We start from the raw sequence: 17,524 nt of genomic DNA, 5'->3' as shown, positions 1-17,524 counted from the left end.
ACAAGAGGGTGTAAAATCCCATCACATCATCTGAAGAACCTCCCATTTCTGACTAGTATTCATTAATCAACAAATATCAGATCAGATTAATGTAGAACAGTACAACACAGGAATAGACCTTCAGATCATGGTGATCTGAGCAACTAATGAAGCCACTGATGCCTAATTAAACTAACTCCTCCTGCTTGCACATGGTGCATAACCCTCCATTCTTTGCTCATTCATTTGCCTGTCACAGAGCCTCTTGGATATCTCCATCAACACTGCTGGCAGTGCATTCCAGACACCTACGAGTCTCTGTGTAAAAGCTTACAGTGTGCATGTACTTTGAACTTTCTCCCAGTCAATCTTAAATGCACACCTTTTAGTACTAGACATTTTGATCCTGGGAAAAAGGTATGGGCTGCCTACCCTATCAATGCTCTCATGATTTTATAAACTTCATTCAGGTCTCCCCTCGGACATTGCCACTTCGGAGAAGCCAACCCAAGCTTGTCCAGCCTCTTCTGATGGCACTCACTCTAATCCTGGTAAACCTTATCTGCACCCTTTCCAAAGGCTCCACATTCTTCTTGCAACAGGGCAACCAGAACTAAATGCAGCACACGAGATGTGGCCTAACCAGAGTTTTATAAGGCTGTAACATAACTTCCTGACTCTTGAACTACATGTCTTGACTAATTAAAACAGGCATGACTTTACCTCCCTGTCAAATTGTGCTGGCACTTTTAGGAAGCTTTGGAATTGGACTTTAAGATTCTTCTGTAAATAAGTACTGTTATCTAAGACCATCAGGCATAAGAGTAGTATTAGGACATTTGACCCATTTAGTCTGCTCTGCCATTCATGAAAGTGAAACAAAACTGCATTGTCTAGATGGAGGCCTGCCTTTCTCAACAGATTGTGCTACCATCATGGCAAGCGCTCACATACACCAGAGCAATGCAGATTTAAAGGCAAAACTTGCAGGTAATGTAACAAAATAGAACACATACAAAGAGCATGTCAGGTAGACAAAAATAAATGGACTGTACAGGGAAGAGAAAAAGATAAAAAGTCAAGTTGTACTTTCAAAAAGAGCACTAATCAGCATGTAGTTGATGAAAAATCTGATAGTCATGAGAGTTACACAGGACTGTGTAGTCTTGATGTGAAAACTGACAGTAGACCATAAGCACTCATAAAGGGCTTTGGAGTAGCATCTGCACTTGCACTCTGGTGGAAAGCTATGGACCAGGTGCTGCAAGGCCGCCCAGTTACTCAGTGCTACCTAGATGATATCATTGTTACCGGTAATGATGACGAGCAACATTTCCAAAATCTCAAGACTGTATTAAAAAGATTAGAAGATAATGGGCTCAGAGTACAAAACAACAAGTGTGAATTATTTAAACCTAGCGTCACTTACTGTGGTCACACAATTGACACAAAAGCATTATCCAAGTAGGAGCCGTGGTGGATGGCCCAAGGGCAAAGGGCATGTCACAGCTGTGGTCTTTTTTTAGGATTGTCAATTACTGTAACAGGTTCCTGCCAAACCTGGCTACTGTGCCCCGCCCTGTGAACTCATTACTACACTTTGGGAAGAAATGGCCATGGACAAAGCAGTGTGAGGTGGCTTTCCAAAAGGCAAAGGAAATAGTGAAGTCAGACACCGTACTCACACATTATCATCCATATTGTCAAGTGAGGCCTGTCTGTGATGCCTAGCCTTGAGGTATAGGTGTAGTCATGTCACGTTACGATATGTTATGGGGAAGGGAATTCTCCATAGCCTCTGCATCACCTTCCCTTACTGTCGCAGAGAAAGATTATGCACAGATTGAGAGAGGCCGTGAGGTGTGGTTTTGGGTGTAAAATGTTTCAACCAGTACTTATATGGTAGAGTGTTTACTCATTACTGATCATTAACCAACTAGAGTCCATTTTCAATCCACAAAAAGCTGTTCCACTAACAGCAGCGACACAACTGCAGCGATGGCCTCTGTTTCTTGGAGGACCCAATTGCAAGATTGAATTCTAGAGGACAACTAATCATGGAAATGCTGATGGATTGAACCGTTTACCCTTGCAAAAGGAAATAACTGAAAAATTACAAAAGAGAACACTTCCCTTGATATATTCTTCCTGATGCAAACTAAAAGTTACTCTGTTATGGCAGAAATGATCCAAAGGAAAACTCGAAAAGACCCCACACTGTCTCAGGTCCACATGGTAACCTGAAATGACTGGAAGGTACAGCAGAAATTCCAGTTGCCCTGTCTTTACCAGTGCTGGGATGACCTTACCCTTAACAGGGGTTGCCTTATGTAGGGATTGAAAGTTGCTGTACCATCCAAGCTGAGAGCTAAAGTGTTGGAGGAGCTACATGTTGGTCATCTAGGCATCGTCAAAATGAAAGCGTTGGCTCGAAGTTTTGTCTGGTGGCCTGGGATAAATCAGCCGACTGAGCAGCTTGCCATGTATGTTAACACACCCAGAGATGCAAAGAGCAGCGCCTACATTCTTGGGAATGGTCTGCATTGCCCTAGCAGAGGGTCTATGTGGATTTTGCCAGATCATTCATGGGCACAAATTTCTTGGTAATGGTGGATGCAGCTACAAAATGGCCAGAAGTGTTCCCAATAGCCTCCGTTACAGCCTCGCACACTGTTGATGTGTTGAGAAGCCTCAGGTATACCAGAACATTTGGTCAGTGACAAATTTACCACAGTTTGTGTTGGAACAGATCCAATCATTCCTGAAAATGAATGGAATAAGGCATATCACATCTGCACCGTACCACCCAGCTACAAATGGCTTGGCGGAAAGGTTTGCCCCGAGTCTAAGGATCGCACTGTGAGCAATGTCAGCAGAACACACTACACTGACACTGAATCAGAGGCTCACCATCTTCCTCCTTGCATATCCCAATGCAGCACACTTCACAGTCAACCACAATGCTGTTCCTGGGTCGTCCCTTGTTTGGGTCTCCTCAAACCTATTCTCAGAATGAGTATGCAGGACACACTGCTGAGACAAACTGAGAGCTTCTCAGACAAGGAGGTTCAATGTTTCACTCCGGGACAGGCAGTCCTGGTGAAGGAGTACAGAGGTGATCAAAGGTGGGTACCTGGAAGATTAAGGACAGAACCGGACCACTCTCCTACACAATGAAGATTGCATCTGGTGTCATCTGGAGATGACACATCAATTGGTTGGGGAGAGCAGAGTCAATTTTTAGAGAACTTTTGGAGTTGTCAGAGCCACTTCCTGAAGTCCCAGGGTTAACTTCTACAACCACCACAGAGGAGGAGGTGCCGGAACCTGAGATTGTTTCACAGCCACGTGTCTCACCTGTCAAGCAGAGTGATCCCAATTGTCAGGTAAGATGTTACTCCTCAAGAGTAAGAAAGAACAACAACAACAACTAAATCTTCTGGCCTGAATGGGACAATTTAAAATTTACAATGCTCTGGGTGTCCATATAGTAGTTGTATTATATGGTATACGATTATATATATATATATATATATATATATATATATGTGTATACACAGTTAATATTTCAGTAATTTTGTAAATATATAGTTTGATTAAGCATCCTTTGTTGTTTACATAATGCATTGTGGATTATCTGTAAAAGACTGTAAATGGCATATGTAATCACAGCACCACATCATACGTGTGTGCCTCGCTTAAAGTAAAATTGAAGTTGGAGTTGCTTTCCCAGCACCTTTTTCCTTTGAATTAGTTTTATGCTTTGGAGTTACAAAATATAACACCTCTGAGTTTTGAATTTTCTCCCTGTTTAGAAAATAGTCCACACCCTTTTTCCCTCTACGAAAGTGCATGACCGTACACTTCACTCCGCTATATTCCATCTGCCACTTCTTTGTCCATTCTCCCAATCTGTCTAAGTCCTTCTGCAGACTCCCTACATCCTCAGCACTACCTACCGCTCCACCTATCTTTGTATCATCTGCAAACTTGGCCACAAAGTCATCAATTCCGTCATCCAAATCATTGACATATAATGTGAAAAGAAGCGATCCCAATACCGAACCCTGCAGAACACTTCTAGTCACCGGCAGCCAACCAGAATAGGCCACATTTATTCTCACTCCTTGTCTCCTGCCAGTCAGTCAATTTTTTATCCCTGTTAATATCTTTCCTGCAATAACATGGGCTCTTGTCTTGTTAAACAGCCTCATGTAAAGCACTTTGTCAAAAGCCTTCTGATAATCAAAGTAAGCAACATCCACTGACTCTCCTTTGTGTATCCTACCTGTTATTTCCTCAAAGAATTCCAACTGATTTGTCAGGCAAGATTTCCCCTTAAGGAAACCATGCTGCTGACTTTAGTCTTTTTTTTATCATGCACCTGAAATCTCATCCTTAATAATGGACTCCAACATTTTCCCAATCACTGAAAACAGGGTAATTGGCCTATAATTTCTTTTCTTCTGCCACCTCTCTTCTTAAAGAGTTGAGTGACATTTGCAGTTTTCCAGTTCTCTAGAACCATTCCAGAATCTCATGAAAGATCATTACCAGTGCTTCTACAATCTCTTCAGCCACCTCTTTCAGAACCCTGGGGCGTAGTCCATCTGATCCAAGTGACTTACCTACCTTCAAACCTTGCAGATTCTCAAGCACCTTCTCCTTAGTGATAGCAACTACACTCACTTCTGCCTCCTGACATTTTTGAATTTCTGGCATACTGAAATAGCGATGACTGATACAAAATAATTGTTAAATTCCTCTGCCATTTCTTTGTCCCCTATTACTACCTTTCCAGCTGCCTGATATCCACTCTCACCTCTGTTTCACTCTTAATATATCTGAAAAAACTTTTGGTATCCTCTTTTATATTATCAGCTAGCTTATCTTCATATTTCATCTCTTCTCTATGGCTTTTCTATTTGCCTTCTGATGGTTTTTAGTTGCTTCCAAATTTTCTAATTCCTTCTAAATTTTGCTATATTGTATGCCCTCTCATTTGCTTTTATGCTGTCTTTGACTTTCCTTGTCAGGCTTGGTTGTGTAATCCTCCCTTTAGAATACTTCTTCATCTTTGGGATATATTACTGCATACTGCACCTTCTGAATTGCTGCAAGAAACTCCAGCCATTATTATACTGCCATCATCCCTGCTAGCCTCCCCTTCCAATCAACTTTGGCCTGCTCCTCTCTCATGCCTCTGTCATTTCCATTACTCCACTATGATACTGATACATCTGACTTTATCTTCGCACTCTCAAACTGAAGTGTGAATTCTGTCATATTATGTTCATTTCCTGCTAAGGGTTCTTTTACCTTAAGCTCTCAAATCAAATATGGTTCACTACACAACACTCAGTCCAGAATTGCCTTTGCCCCAGTGAGCTCAACCACAAACTGCTCTAAAAATCTATCGACACACACAAAATACTGAAGGAACTCGGCAGGCCAGGCTGGAAAAAAGTACAGCCAGCGTTTCGGGCTAAAACCCTTCGGCAAAAATCTATCGATTGGTATTCTACAAATTTTTTTCTCTTGGGATCCATTACCAACCTGATTTTCCAATTGACCTGCATATTAAAATCCCCCATGACCATTGTAACATTGCCCTTCTGACATGCCTTTTCTATCTCCTAATTTATATCCCACATCCTGGCTACTGCTTAGGGACCTGAGCATAGCTTTCATTAGTATATCTTTACCCTTGCAGTTTCTTAACTCCACCCACAGGGATTCTACATCTTCTGATCTAATCTCATCTCTTTCTAAGAATTTGATTTCATATTTTACCAGCGGAGCCCCATCCCCTCTACCTATTTGCCTGTTCTTTCAATACTAGGTGCATCCTTAGATGTTAAACTCCCAACTGTGATCTTCTTTTAGCCATAATTCACAAATACCCACAACGTCATATTTGCCAATCTCTAACTGCACTACAAGGTTATCTACCTTATTCCATATACTGTGTGCATTCCAGCGTAACACCTTCAGTCCTGTATTCATCATTCTTTTTGATTTTGCCCCCATGTTACACTTCAACTCATCCCACTGACTGCAATTTTGCCCCATCATCTGCTTGTCCTTCCTCACGATTTCACTGCACACTGCATCAACCTACACACCGATTGCCCCATCATCAGTCCTATCACTCCAGTTCCCACCCCCCTGCCAAATCAGTTTAAGCTCTCCCCAACAGCTCTAACAAAGCTGCCCCAAGGGTATTGGACTCCTTGGGTTTAGGTGTCACCTGTCCTTTATCGTCTGGTCATTATTTTGGTGCTCTCTTTAGGAGCTTGCTCGGTATTCTCCCTAACTGTGAAATTGTTTCATTAGGTTTGGAACATCCCGAGGTTGTGGAACTCATATGGGGAACATGACAGAAACACAGGTAAATGATGTTAAGTTTGGACTCACATCTAAAGCTGTGGAGTGTTGATTAAAAATGTCCCTCCAGCATATCCACACTTCAGTGAGAACGGACACCTATGTTGTTTTTAAAGTAGGACATTGCAGTCTTCATCCCAAAGCTCCCTTTTATCTGACAAGTTTAACCTTCTGAGAAACTTTACAATGAGTTGAGGCTGTTGACATCAATTCTTCAGGTCACAGATGTTCCCTGTGGTTTTGAAAGTAATTTCAGGTTTTTTTTTCACCTTGACAAGTCATCCCAACTAAGGTGAATATAAAAACTCACCCATGAACAAACTTAGAATTTGAATCATAAACAATGCCTCATGTCTCACAGCGATTAACTCGGCCTAGTTTCAGTGTGCTCCTGATCTCTGTTTTCCCAGTGGATTTCAAACCACAAACTCGTCCCAGAAGCACGGGAAATTCAGCCTGAGATGGTGAAGTATTGAAACACCTGTGGCAGAAGGAGCAAGGAGATCACTTTAAGTAGCCAGAACAAAAGAAATGGATGAGTAATGTTCAATCTAACGACTTGAATGCGAGACATCGGTTAACTGCTGGAGCAGGTGTGGCGAGTAAGTTTAGACGATGCCCAAATGTTCATCATCCCATGGTAACAAACTGTGTGCATGAACTGAACTTACAGCCACACACGGCCTGACTTTCATTGTTTGAAGGCAATGCTGAATTATTTCTTCCCAGGGTTTAGGGAATGTCATTGGGTTTTCCAACTCCTGTTCAGCGTTCCATAGAAACGTGTTATCAAAGTCCAATGCAAGCATCTGGCTGGTACGGATGGGGGTATCTTCCCGGAGGGAGGGCTGAAAAGGAAGTCGGCATTACTCCAGGGGAGTATCATTCCTGTCCTGAGTCTGGTGCCTCTAAGAATTGTCCAAAGTAAAAGCAAGAAAAGGATCTCTTCATTTCTGTTAAGTCAATTGATCTGAAACACCAGGGAAGTGGAAAGATGGACAAAGCACTGGAGCAATAAGGTACCATTCCTTGACATTTACATTGGTTCTGCTGTAGACCTGTTGCTGAGGATCACAGCTTGCACACCACTGCGAAGCAATGTGAAAGGCCATTTCCTGCAGGCCACTAACTCAAGAAGGGTGCTTCACATTCCCTCTTGACTGATCCAGTCAAAGGCTTTAATGAGGCTGGGAAAATGAGGTCATTAATGCTGCTCGTTGCATTGTCTCACGGTTGTCATGTGGTCAATTTAATGCCCACCGTGCCTCAGGACTGATGGAATGGACACTTTGAGGAGCAGCGGTTGTCCGGGGAGGAGGCTGTTGAGGACAGGAACACCAATGTGTTCCCGGACAGCAACTCTAGTGATTACTGCAGTTGAGCTCCCCTCCTTCCTCAAGTTCCCAGGAGATTTGGAATTGTGACTAACATTTCTCACCACCAGGTTTTAGAACTTTGCCCGGGACAACTGTCTCCTCTGAATATAATGTTTAGCATGTTGTATACAGTACTTATAATTTCTAATCGATCAGGAGTGACAGCAAGTCTGGATTGATTCGGTCTCTGTCGGAAGAGTCAAAGGTCTTCGTGTCACGGTTGAGTGATATGTACAGAGGCTGAGGAAAACACAGTGTGCAATCGCCTTGAGATAACTTCAGACCTGACAAGGTATCACAGTTTATTATTTGCTAAAGTCTTCCACAGGACAGTAACGTTTCTTTTAGGCTTTTTACGGAGTATAGATTGTGTGATCAAGATATTTTAACATAGAGACTGGGAAAGGCAGCTGTTAATGGGACTCAGAACAACACACACCAGGAGAGGACAGGGTATGTAAAAAAGGGGGGGGGGGGGAAAATTGACAGTTCCTTCATCTTTGCCTGTGAACATTGTCATTTTTTGATTGCACTGATAATCTGTTCTCTCCCTGACACATTGGGATGATCAAAGATCCTGGGATCAGGCAGTAGAAAATGAAGGACTGATCACTCGATCTGGGACTGAGTTGCGAAAGAGTCAGATGAGTGAGGGAAGGAAGGTCTCACCCAGCTCGTATGAGAGTGTGTGCAGGCTCAGGATATTACTACTGAAGCTAAGTCTGAAAGCTGTGAGTTACTTGTTTCAAAAGGGGTCAGGCATCTGGGATCAGCTTGTTTACATGTTTACAGCTTTCTAGTCTCACTACCACGTTACTGGCATTGACGTTATTGCAAGTATATTTTGCCATCTCATCAGTCTCCCCGCTTTCTCAGAGCTGAGCCAGTGGGATGTCCACACAGCAGCTCTCAGTTCATGGGGATTCCCAAAACAAACCACAGGTCAGATCACAGACCTCTGTAATCCCACCAGTCCACCTGGACACAGGGCCACTTTATTAGATACACCTGCTCACTAATACAAATATCTAATCAGCCAAACACGTGGCAGCACCCCAATGCATAAAAGCATGCAGATGTGGTTAAGAGGTTCAGTTGTTGTTTAGACCAAACATCAGAATGGGGAGGAAATATGATCTATGTGGTTAGAGTATCTTAGAAACTTCTGATATCCTGGGATTTTCACACACAACAGTCTCTAGAATTTATAGAAAATGGTGTGTAAACAAAAATATTCTGTGAGCAGCATTTGTGTGGGTGGAAGTGGCTTGTAAATGACAGAGGTCAGGGAACAATGGCCTGACTGATTTGAGCTGACAGGGGGGCAACAGTAACTCACCACCTGTTACAACAGTGGTGTGCAGAAGAGCATCTCTGGATGCTCAACATGTCAAACCTTGAAGTGGATGGGCTACAGCAGCAGAAGACCATGCCAGCTTTGACCCCTGTGGCCACCTTATTAGGTACACTCCTGCACATGATAAAGTGGCCACTGAGTGTATATCCCAACTCTATACCCCCAACCCTGCTCTCTTTCATTTCCTTGCCGTCAGTAGATATATCTATGAGGTTACTTGGTGTGGAATTCATACCTTAAAACTTCTTTTCTTTTTAAAAACTCTCCTTAAAATCTGCAAGATGGACTAGGTCTCTGACAAATGAAATGTGCCACACTTGCCCCTACATCTGCCCTCTCACTACCATTCAGGCCTCAAACAGTCCTTCCAGGTGAGGCAAAACTTCACCTGTGAGGCTGCTGGGGTCATATACTGATTTCGGTGCCCCAGCTGTGGCCTCCTGTACATCGATCAGACCCGGCGTAGATTGGGAAACGCTTTGCTGAGCACCTATGCTCCATCCACCAGTAAAAGCGGGATCTCCCAATGGCCGCCCATTTTAATTCCACTTTCCATTCCCATTCCAACATGTCAATCCATGGCCTCCTCCACTATCACGATGAGGCCACACTCAGGTCGGAGAAGCAACACCTGAAAATCCGTCTGGGTAGCCTCCAACCTGATGGCATGAATATTGATTTCTCAAACTTCTGGGAATGCCCCCGCCCACTTCACCATTCCCCATCCCCTTTTCCCTCTGTCACCTTATCTCTTTGCCTGCCCATCACCTCCCTCTTGAGCTCCTCCCCCTTTTCTATCTTCCATGGCCCTCTGTCCTCTCCTATCAGACTCCCCCTTCTATCTCTTTCACCAATCAACTTCCCAGCTCTATTCTTCACCCCTCCCCCACCCCCAGTTTCACCTATCACCTTGTGTTTCTCCCTCCCCTACCCCACCTTCAAGCTCTAACTTCTCATCTTCTTTTCTCCAGTGCTGCTGAAGGGTCTCTGCCTGAAACGTCGACTGTACTCTTCTCCACAGATGCTGCCTGGCCTGCTGAGTTCCTCCAGCATTTTGTGTGTGTTGCTTGGAGTGTTTTTTTTTACACAGCCCTGTTTTGTTTTTGTTTTGACATTCTTCAGCAATGTCTTTTAATATTTTGTTGTGCTAAAGGTTCTTTATAAATGCAGGATGTTATTGATATTGTTGGATGTCACTTTCTACAGATGGGCAACAATGTGGAGGTCAGTAAATGAGAGGAATTAGAAGTTAAAGGGGGGATATCTCACTCCAGCCTCTCTTGCAGCTCATTTTACAGCCCAAGAAAAACCAACAGGATCACACAGATGAATTTTGAGATCTTCAAGTTTCTAGGTGTGAATATCATCGAAGGCCTGTCCTGGTCCAATCATGTTGATGTCAAGGCAAAGAAACTCACCAACACCTCTTCTTCCTCAGGTGGCTAAGGAAACTCGGCATGTGCCCATCAACTCTTACCAATTTTTATTGATGTAGCATGGAAAGTATACTTTCTAGATGTCTACCAGCTTGGCTCGGTGACTGCTCTCCACATGATGGCAGAAAAACCGCAGAGAGTTATGGACAGAACTCAGCACCTCACAGGAACTAGCGTAACCTCTCTGGACTCTGTCTAAAGTTACTGCTTCAGTAAAGCACTCAAGACCTCACCCACTCTGGACATTCTCTCTTCTCCTCTCTCCCGTCAGGCAGAAGATACAAAAGCCTGAATGCACGTCCCACCATCCTCAAGGACAGCTTCTATCTTCCAGTGATCAGGCCCTCAAGCAGAGCTCACGTACAATAAAATGGATCCTTGGCCTCACAATACCTCGTCATGATCTTGCCCTTTGTTGTTTAACCTGCACTGCACTTTCTCTGTAGCTGTGACACTTTATTCTCTACTGTTGCTGTTTTAGGTCAATGTACCATGTAAAGATTAGATCTGTACAAACAGTATGCAAAACAAAGCTTTTCACTGGATCTTGGTACATATATTTATTTATTGAAATACAGTGTGGAATAGACCTTTTCAACCCTCAATTTAACCCTAGCTCAATCATGGGCAATTTACAATGACCTGTGCCAACTGGTGTGTCTTTGGACTGTGGGAGGAAACCAGAGCACCCACGCAGTCATGGGGAGAACGTACATGTGACAACAATAAACCAAAAGCCATTAACTAGTCATCAGTTTGGTCAAGGATGCCCCCTGTCTGCCTGGTACTTGTGGGTCTTCCAGTGCAACAAGGGGTCCATAGGGGAATGCTGATGGCTAGTACTTTTCAGGATGCAGGAGTACATGCTAAAGGACGGTCTGATGCTTGATGCATCAACACAAAGGCTCTGTGGGGAAGGACCACAGCCTAGCTCCAGTTGTCCAGTGTTCACTGGACACTGTGGGCTGGAGTTCTGTGTTGTGGTCGCCCGGTGTTTCCAACAATTACATTCATTCTTGTGCAGCTCACTTACTGTGGCTCTGGAGTCCAAGTGTGGAATGGCAAACTCATTGGCAGTGAGGGCAGGGGAAGTGTCCTGGGTCAGCTGGAGGAGTTGCTGCTGCTGCAGCTTTCTGTCACTCTTGGGCAGCCAACAGGCCCACATGATGCCTCTCCTCAAAGTTGTTGTGTGTGCAAGTCTTACCAAGGCACACGTTCCAGTCCGGCCTTGTGTGCACTATTCCAGCTGCTTTGGAGTAAGTCCAGTTTATGCTGTGTTGGCCTTCACACAGTCTTGGTTCCTCTTGCCCAGAGATAGCTCACCATACAGTAGCTGTTTGGGGATTCTGGAGTCCTCTAGGTATATGACATGTCCCTGTCTACCGGAGCTGGGCTTTTGGACTTGATGCTCGTGGTCTCCACCCTGTTGAGATCTTTCAGGTTTGTGACTCAGTCCTGCCAGCGGATGCCTAGGATCAACCTCAGGCTACAAACGTGGAAGTGCTCTAGCTGTCTGAGATATCTGTAAGCAGTCGGTGTTTCACAGGCATAAAGGAGACTGCTAACAATTGACAGCATCATACATCCTGAGCTTTGTGGATAGTCAATGCTGTGCTCATTCTGCATGCGTGAACGCAACTGGCCAACATTCTGGCTGGCTTTGCAAATCCTGGCATTGCTTTCTTTGTCCAGGGAGACATCACTATAGATGACGCCAAGGCACCAGAACTCATCCATCATATTCAATATTGTTCTCCTGATGGTGATGGAGCGAGGGGCAACAGCAGATCCAGGAAAAGAGTGAAACAGGACTTCTGACTTTACCAGGCTGATGGTGAGGCCAAAGAGACAACAGGCTTCTGCAAAGGTGTTGACAATGAGTTGGAGATCAGACTCTGTGAGGGCCATTAGGGCACAGGCATCAGCATAGAGCACTTCAAGGTCAAGCTGGACATCCTAACTTCAACAGTACTATCGACGTCACTTCTTTGTTGATCATTTTGAACACTTTGGTTAGATTAATGAAATCGGCATCTAAGTTCAAATTTTGTTGTATCCATTTTTCCTGAACCTAGTGAACTAAGAAGGCTATGTTGATAGTGTGCTAACCTGAGCAAAAACCTCTCCGTATCTCAGGGAAGTTCTCTTCTGATATGGTGCTGATCAGTCGGCTGAGAATTTTACAGTTCAAAAATTCACAGGGAGATACCTCAGTAGTTACCACAGTCAGTTTTGCTTTGCTTGTTTTTGAAGCGTGGGACCACCGAGGCATCCTTGAAGTCTTTAGGCATACATTCTATTTCCAAAATGCTTATAAGAATGCCTTGGAAGGTTTTGATTGCAACTGGACCTGAACCTGGCAACTTGAAGATCTTGGTGGGGATTCCATCCTTCCCCAGGGGATTTTACAGAGCTTGTCTGAGCAATGGTTTTCTTGACTTCATCCAATGCACGAGGAAGTTCAAGGGTGTCAACAGAAGGTTTCTGCTGGATTTGATCAAGCGCAGCCTGGTCTACAGCAGAGGGCTACGGAATAGGCTGCGGAAGGGTTCCCTCTGCATTGTATCAATGCTTTTATTCTCCAGCAAGCTTATGCCATCTGATGACAGGACATGGTGCTTGGTGTATGCGGTCTGGAGATTGACTAAATAGCGTTGAAGAACAGTTTGAAGTTCTTAGTGTTGGTGTAGCATTGGACCTCTTCTGCCTTCTTCTCCCACCACTCATCCTGCATTCTACACAGGGCAGCCAGCGCCTGGCTCAGGAGGCGTTTGAAGTGATCACATTTTAACTTGGAGGATATGCCTTTCTGCTTTGTGATAAAGACATTTTGCTTCTTTATTTTATTATTTATTGTGCAAAATGTGGAACAGGCCCTTCTGGCCCTTTGGGCCATGACGCCCAACAAACCCCAATTTAACTGTAGCCTAATCACTGAACCATTTACAATGACCAACAACTGGTATGACCTTGGACTGAGGGAGGAAATTGGAGCACACGGAGGAAACCCACACGTTCACTGGGTGAACGTACAAACATTTTAGAGACGGCAGTGGGTATCCAGCCAGGATCTTGGCGATGCTCTCTTCATTTTCATCGAACCCATTTTGGTGATGCTTCTTTTTCGACCCAAGAACCAATTCCGTCAGCGCAGTTTTAAACAAGCCCCACTTTTGTATTGTGCTTCCAGTGAGGGGTCGGTGGGACATCAGTTTGTCATCGAGGCTGGCTGCGAATTGCTGATTATTTTCCGTTTGCTTCAGCTTCCCAAAGTTAATAAGCTGTCTAATGACTTTTACCTTTGATACAATTGGACAACATGTAGTGAGAGGATGGGTCTGACCGGTTGATGATCAATTCTCATAGCATGAGAGTCATTGACATTGCAGCACTGAGTGAGACCAGACTCACAGGAGAAGGATCCATTTCTGAGCCACAAGGTGGCTATTTTTTTTTTTCTGGAAGGGCAAAGCAAAGAATGAGACTGAACCCACAGAAATGGTCTTGCTATTAAGAACGTACTACTTTGTTGACTACTAGACCTTCTGACCTGAATTAACGAATGGCTCAAACCCTCAAGCCACAGTTATCAGTGCTTATGCACCCACTATTAGCTCCAGTGATGAAGCCAAAGAAAATTACTACAGTTTTCTTGACAGCGTCGTGAAAGCCTCCTGATGGGTGACTTTAATGCCAGAGTTGGAAATGATTTCAGACTGCAACAGGGTATAGGACATCATGTTATTGGAAAGATGAACACCAAAGCACTGTTATTGCTAAACTTTTGTGTCACAAATGGCCTGTCCACCACTCTTTCACCTCAGACGGTTGAAAGGTTTGGCATGAGTCCCTAAATCCTAAAGACTTTCTACAGGAGCACAATTGAGAGCATCCTGACTGGCTACATCACTGCCTGGTATGGGAACTGTACTTCTCTCAATTGCAGGACTCTGCAGAGAGTGGTGCGGACAGCCCAGAGCATCTGTGGATGTGAACTTCCCATGATTCAGGACACTTACAAAGACAGGTGCGTAAAAAGGTCACTGGGGACCTGAGTCACCCCAATCACAAACTGTTCGAGCTGCTACCATCCAGGAAATGGTACCACAGCATAAAAGCCAGGACCAACAGGCTCCGAGACAGCTTCTTCCACTAGGCCATCAAACAGCTAAATTCACACTGATACAATTGTATTTCTAAGCTGTATTGACCGTTCTGTTGTACATCTTACTGTACATACTATTTATTACAAAGTACTATAATTGCACATTGCACATTCAGATGGAGATCTCTACTCCCCATGTATGTGAAGGATGTAAGAAATAAAGGCAATTCAATTCAAATAAAATATATTGAACTGATGACACTAATGTAAAGAAAGACATGCCCTTATTGTATTCTGTTTCTTGTATATATTTTTATCAATAAAGTTTATTTTTGAAATTAAAATGATTCCTGATGCACCACTTATCGGGACTGACGGAAGATCTTTGAGCTGAAACATTGTGTTTCTCTTTCCACAGGTACTGTCTTTCCACTTTCCACTTTCCAGTGGTACTTTCCACTGAGTATCTCCAGCACTCCTTAATGTTGTTTCATTTCAGCATCTGCAGTCTCTTTTGCTTTAAGCACTTGTCCTGGCAAACACAATTCAAGAGAAGCACCCTATCGACTGGTGCATGAACTGAAGCAAACACATTCTGTTGTACGGCTTCACGTTTCCCTCCTCCATCGACCTCGTGGAAAAGAAAAATACTCTGCGTCTGATCTGATGACCTGACCTCCTAAACCACAAGCAGCAAATAGCATCATAAAGCCCTGTCGTGAGGTGAATATAATTCCATTTCAGCCCATCCTTTATGCGCTGTGGTGAAAATGGTTTGCTATTTCTGCCAGAAGACAGCATGATGCAATGGACAAGCACTAACCTAGTAAATAACCACAGATATCTTTCCTTTAGCACCGGAGTAATCACTTCTGAAGTGCTCTCTAAAGGGTGAGTCATTTGATAATACATCTCTGCATTTGAGAAACCAGTCAAAATCTTTGATAACAGAACAAACTTTTTCAAAGGCCTATGGTTGCAATGTTAATCTTTAGGAAGGTAAGGGGAAAGGAGTTCTTGTCCCAGGACAGGATTTTCTTGCACCTCAGGTACCCATAATGAGTGTGGAGCAAGTCAACAGCGATGATCCTCTCCTGTGCTTCTCACCGGAGACCCTACCACAAGGAGGCACTGGGCACTTTCTTTGCCATTTCACACACAAACTGCTTAACTTTCACAGCCCAACATGTGACTATATGTTTTCACCGTGTACTGCAGAAAATATTGGAGCCACTTTATGCTGAAGGTTCCAGCAACAGCAGAGTTTTCTTTCTCCTTACTAACGATGCAGCCAATGTTGGCAGGGGTCGGATTAAATGTCCTCTACTAACTACTCCCAGAAATGTGGTGGTGACTTCCCTTAATCATCAGCTAGGTCCTTGTTGGTGAAGGGAATCCCCTAGAGGGCCTGGAGTTGCAAGATTTTCATCCAACATCAATGAAGTAAAGATCAGCACTTCTAGCTTAGGAAGAAGGGGATGATGTGCTGGCAGTGGGATGTCTTTAACCTTCCTGGGATAGAGGGCTTAGATATGCGAGGTGCTGTTGAAAAAGCATCTCGGTCCAAAGCTTTGAATATTATTCCTCTCCACAGATGCTTCCTGACCTGCTGAGTTCCTTTAGCATTATGTGAGTATTACACTGTGTCTTGGAAAGGTACTGCAGCCACAGGTGCCAGGAGAAAAGGCACCAATCGTTTAAGATGGTGGACACTTTGCTGCTTGGTACTGGATGGAGTTAGGTGACTGCAGTCACTGAACTTCTCAAACAAGACCTCCTTCCCATATTTATTGCCTTAATCCCTATTAACAATATTACCCTTGTCCTTGACTGCTTTCCCTTGTATGGCCTTCACATCTGCTCTCCTCAGTCTGAGGCTCACAGACCCGAGCACATCTGAAAGCTGCTCATCAGCTCTTATGAATGAACCACATAAGGATGCAAACCCATTTTCCCAAACGATCCAGTATGCCAAGGTAATTCGGGAAATGTACGACAAGCTTTTTTCCCCACTAGAGACTGTTTTTATTTCCTTGCGTCTGTCTCTTTCTCACTTCAAGCAGCTCATTGATGGTTTCGTCACCAAAACTGACACCTTCTAGTCTGCTGCCTCTGATACTTCCTGACACCCCCCCTCCCCCCCCCCATTTGACTCCTGAGTCACACTTTCAATGCAAACCTGTGGCCAGTTTCAAGCCTGCCTTTCCCCAGTTTCCCTCCTATCTCCCCCCATGGTCTGCTGCAAGGCAGCTGGAGATGGGAATTGGAGCAACAAATGATTTGTGGGAGGAACACAATGGGATGAGCAGCATCTGTGAAAGTGAAAGGAACTGTCAATGTTTTGGTTCAAAAACCTGCATGAAGATTACTTTTGCCTTGAGACTGATCTGCTCCCTCAGCTATTTGATTATCGGAGTATGGAACATCTAAAAGCATCTCCTAGACCTTATGGCTGGTGATAATGGTTCATACTTTTTATCAGATCTGTAGGAATCACCCTCTCTCCAAAGAGGCCACCCTGATCCAAGTCACTAATGGCATAAGCTTGTGTTGGAGTATTTTCTTGACACGCTGTCACCCCTCAAAGTCTGACCGCCTTGACCCCTCCAGTGTCTCTTCACCATTGTGGTAGGAGCACACCTACATGTTTCTATATTTGTTGGGGTTGAGCAGCAAATGAAAGTGTGAATTGCGAGTTCATGAACTTGTAAGTAGCTTTGTTATTTCCAAATGGTCAAATGAAAAATGCCCTAATACTCTCTCTCCTTCCGAGACTGATTTTCTCTCCCAGTCACTGTTTTGCTCAGACTCAGAGTTGTACTTCAAAGCCTGTATCTGTGCCTTCACCCTGTCTCACCTCCTCTGCTGCTGAAACCTTCCTAGA

This window comes from Hemitrygon akajei, chromosome 21, assembly GCF_048418815.1.
Source record: "Hemitrygon akajei chromosome 21, sHemAka1.3, whole genome shotgun sequence".
NCBI classification, from domain to species: domain Eukaryota; kingdom Metazoa; phylum Chordata; class Chondrichthyes; order Myliobatiformes; family Dasyatidae; genus Hemitrygon; species Hemitrygon akajei.
Note: the sequence above shows the minus strand (reverse complement) of the source record.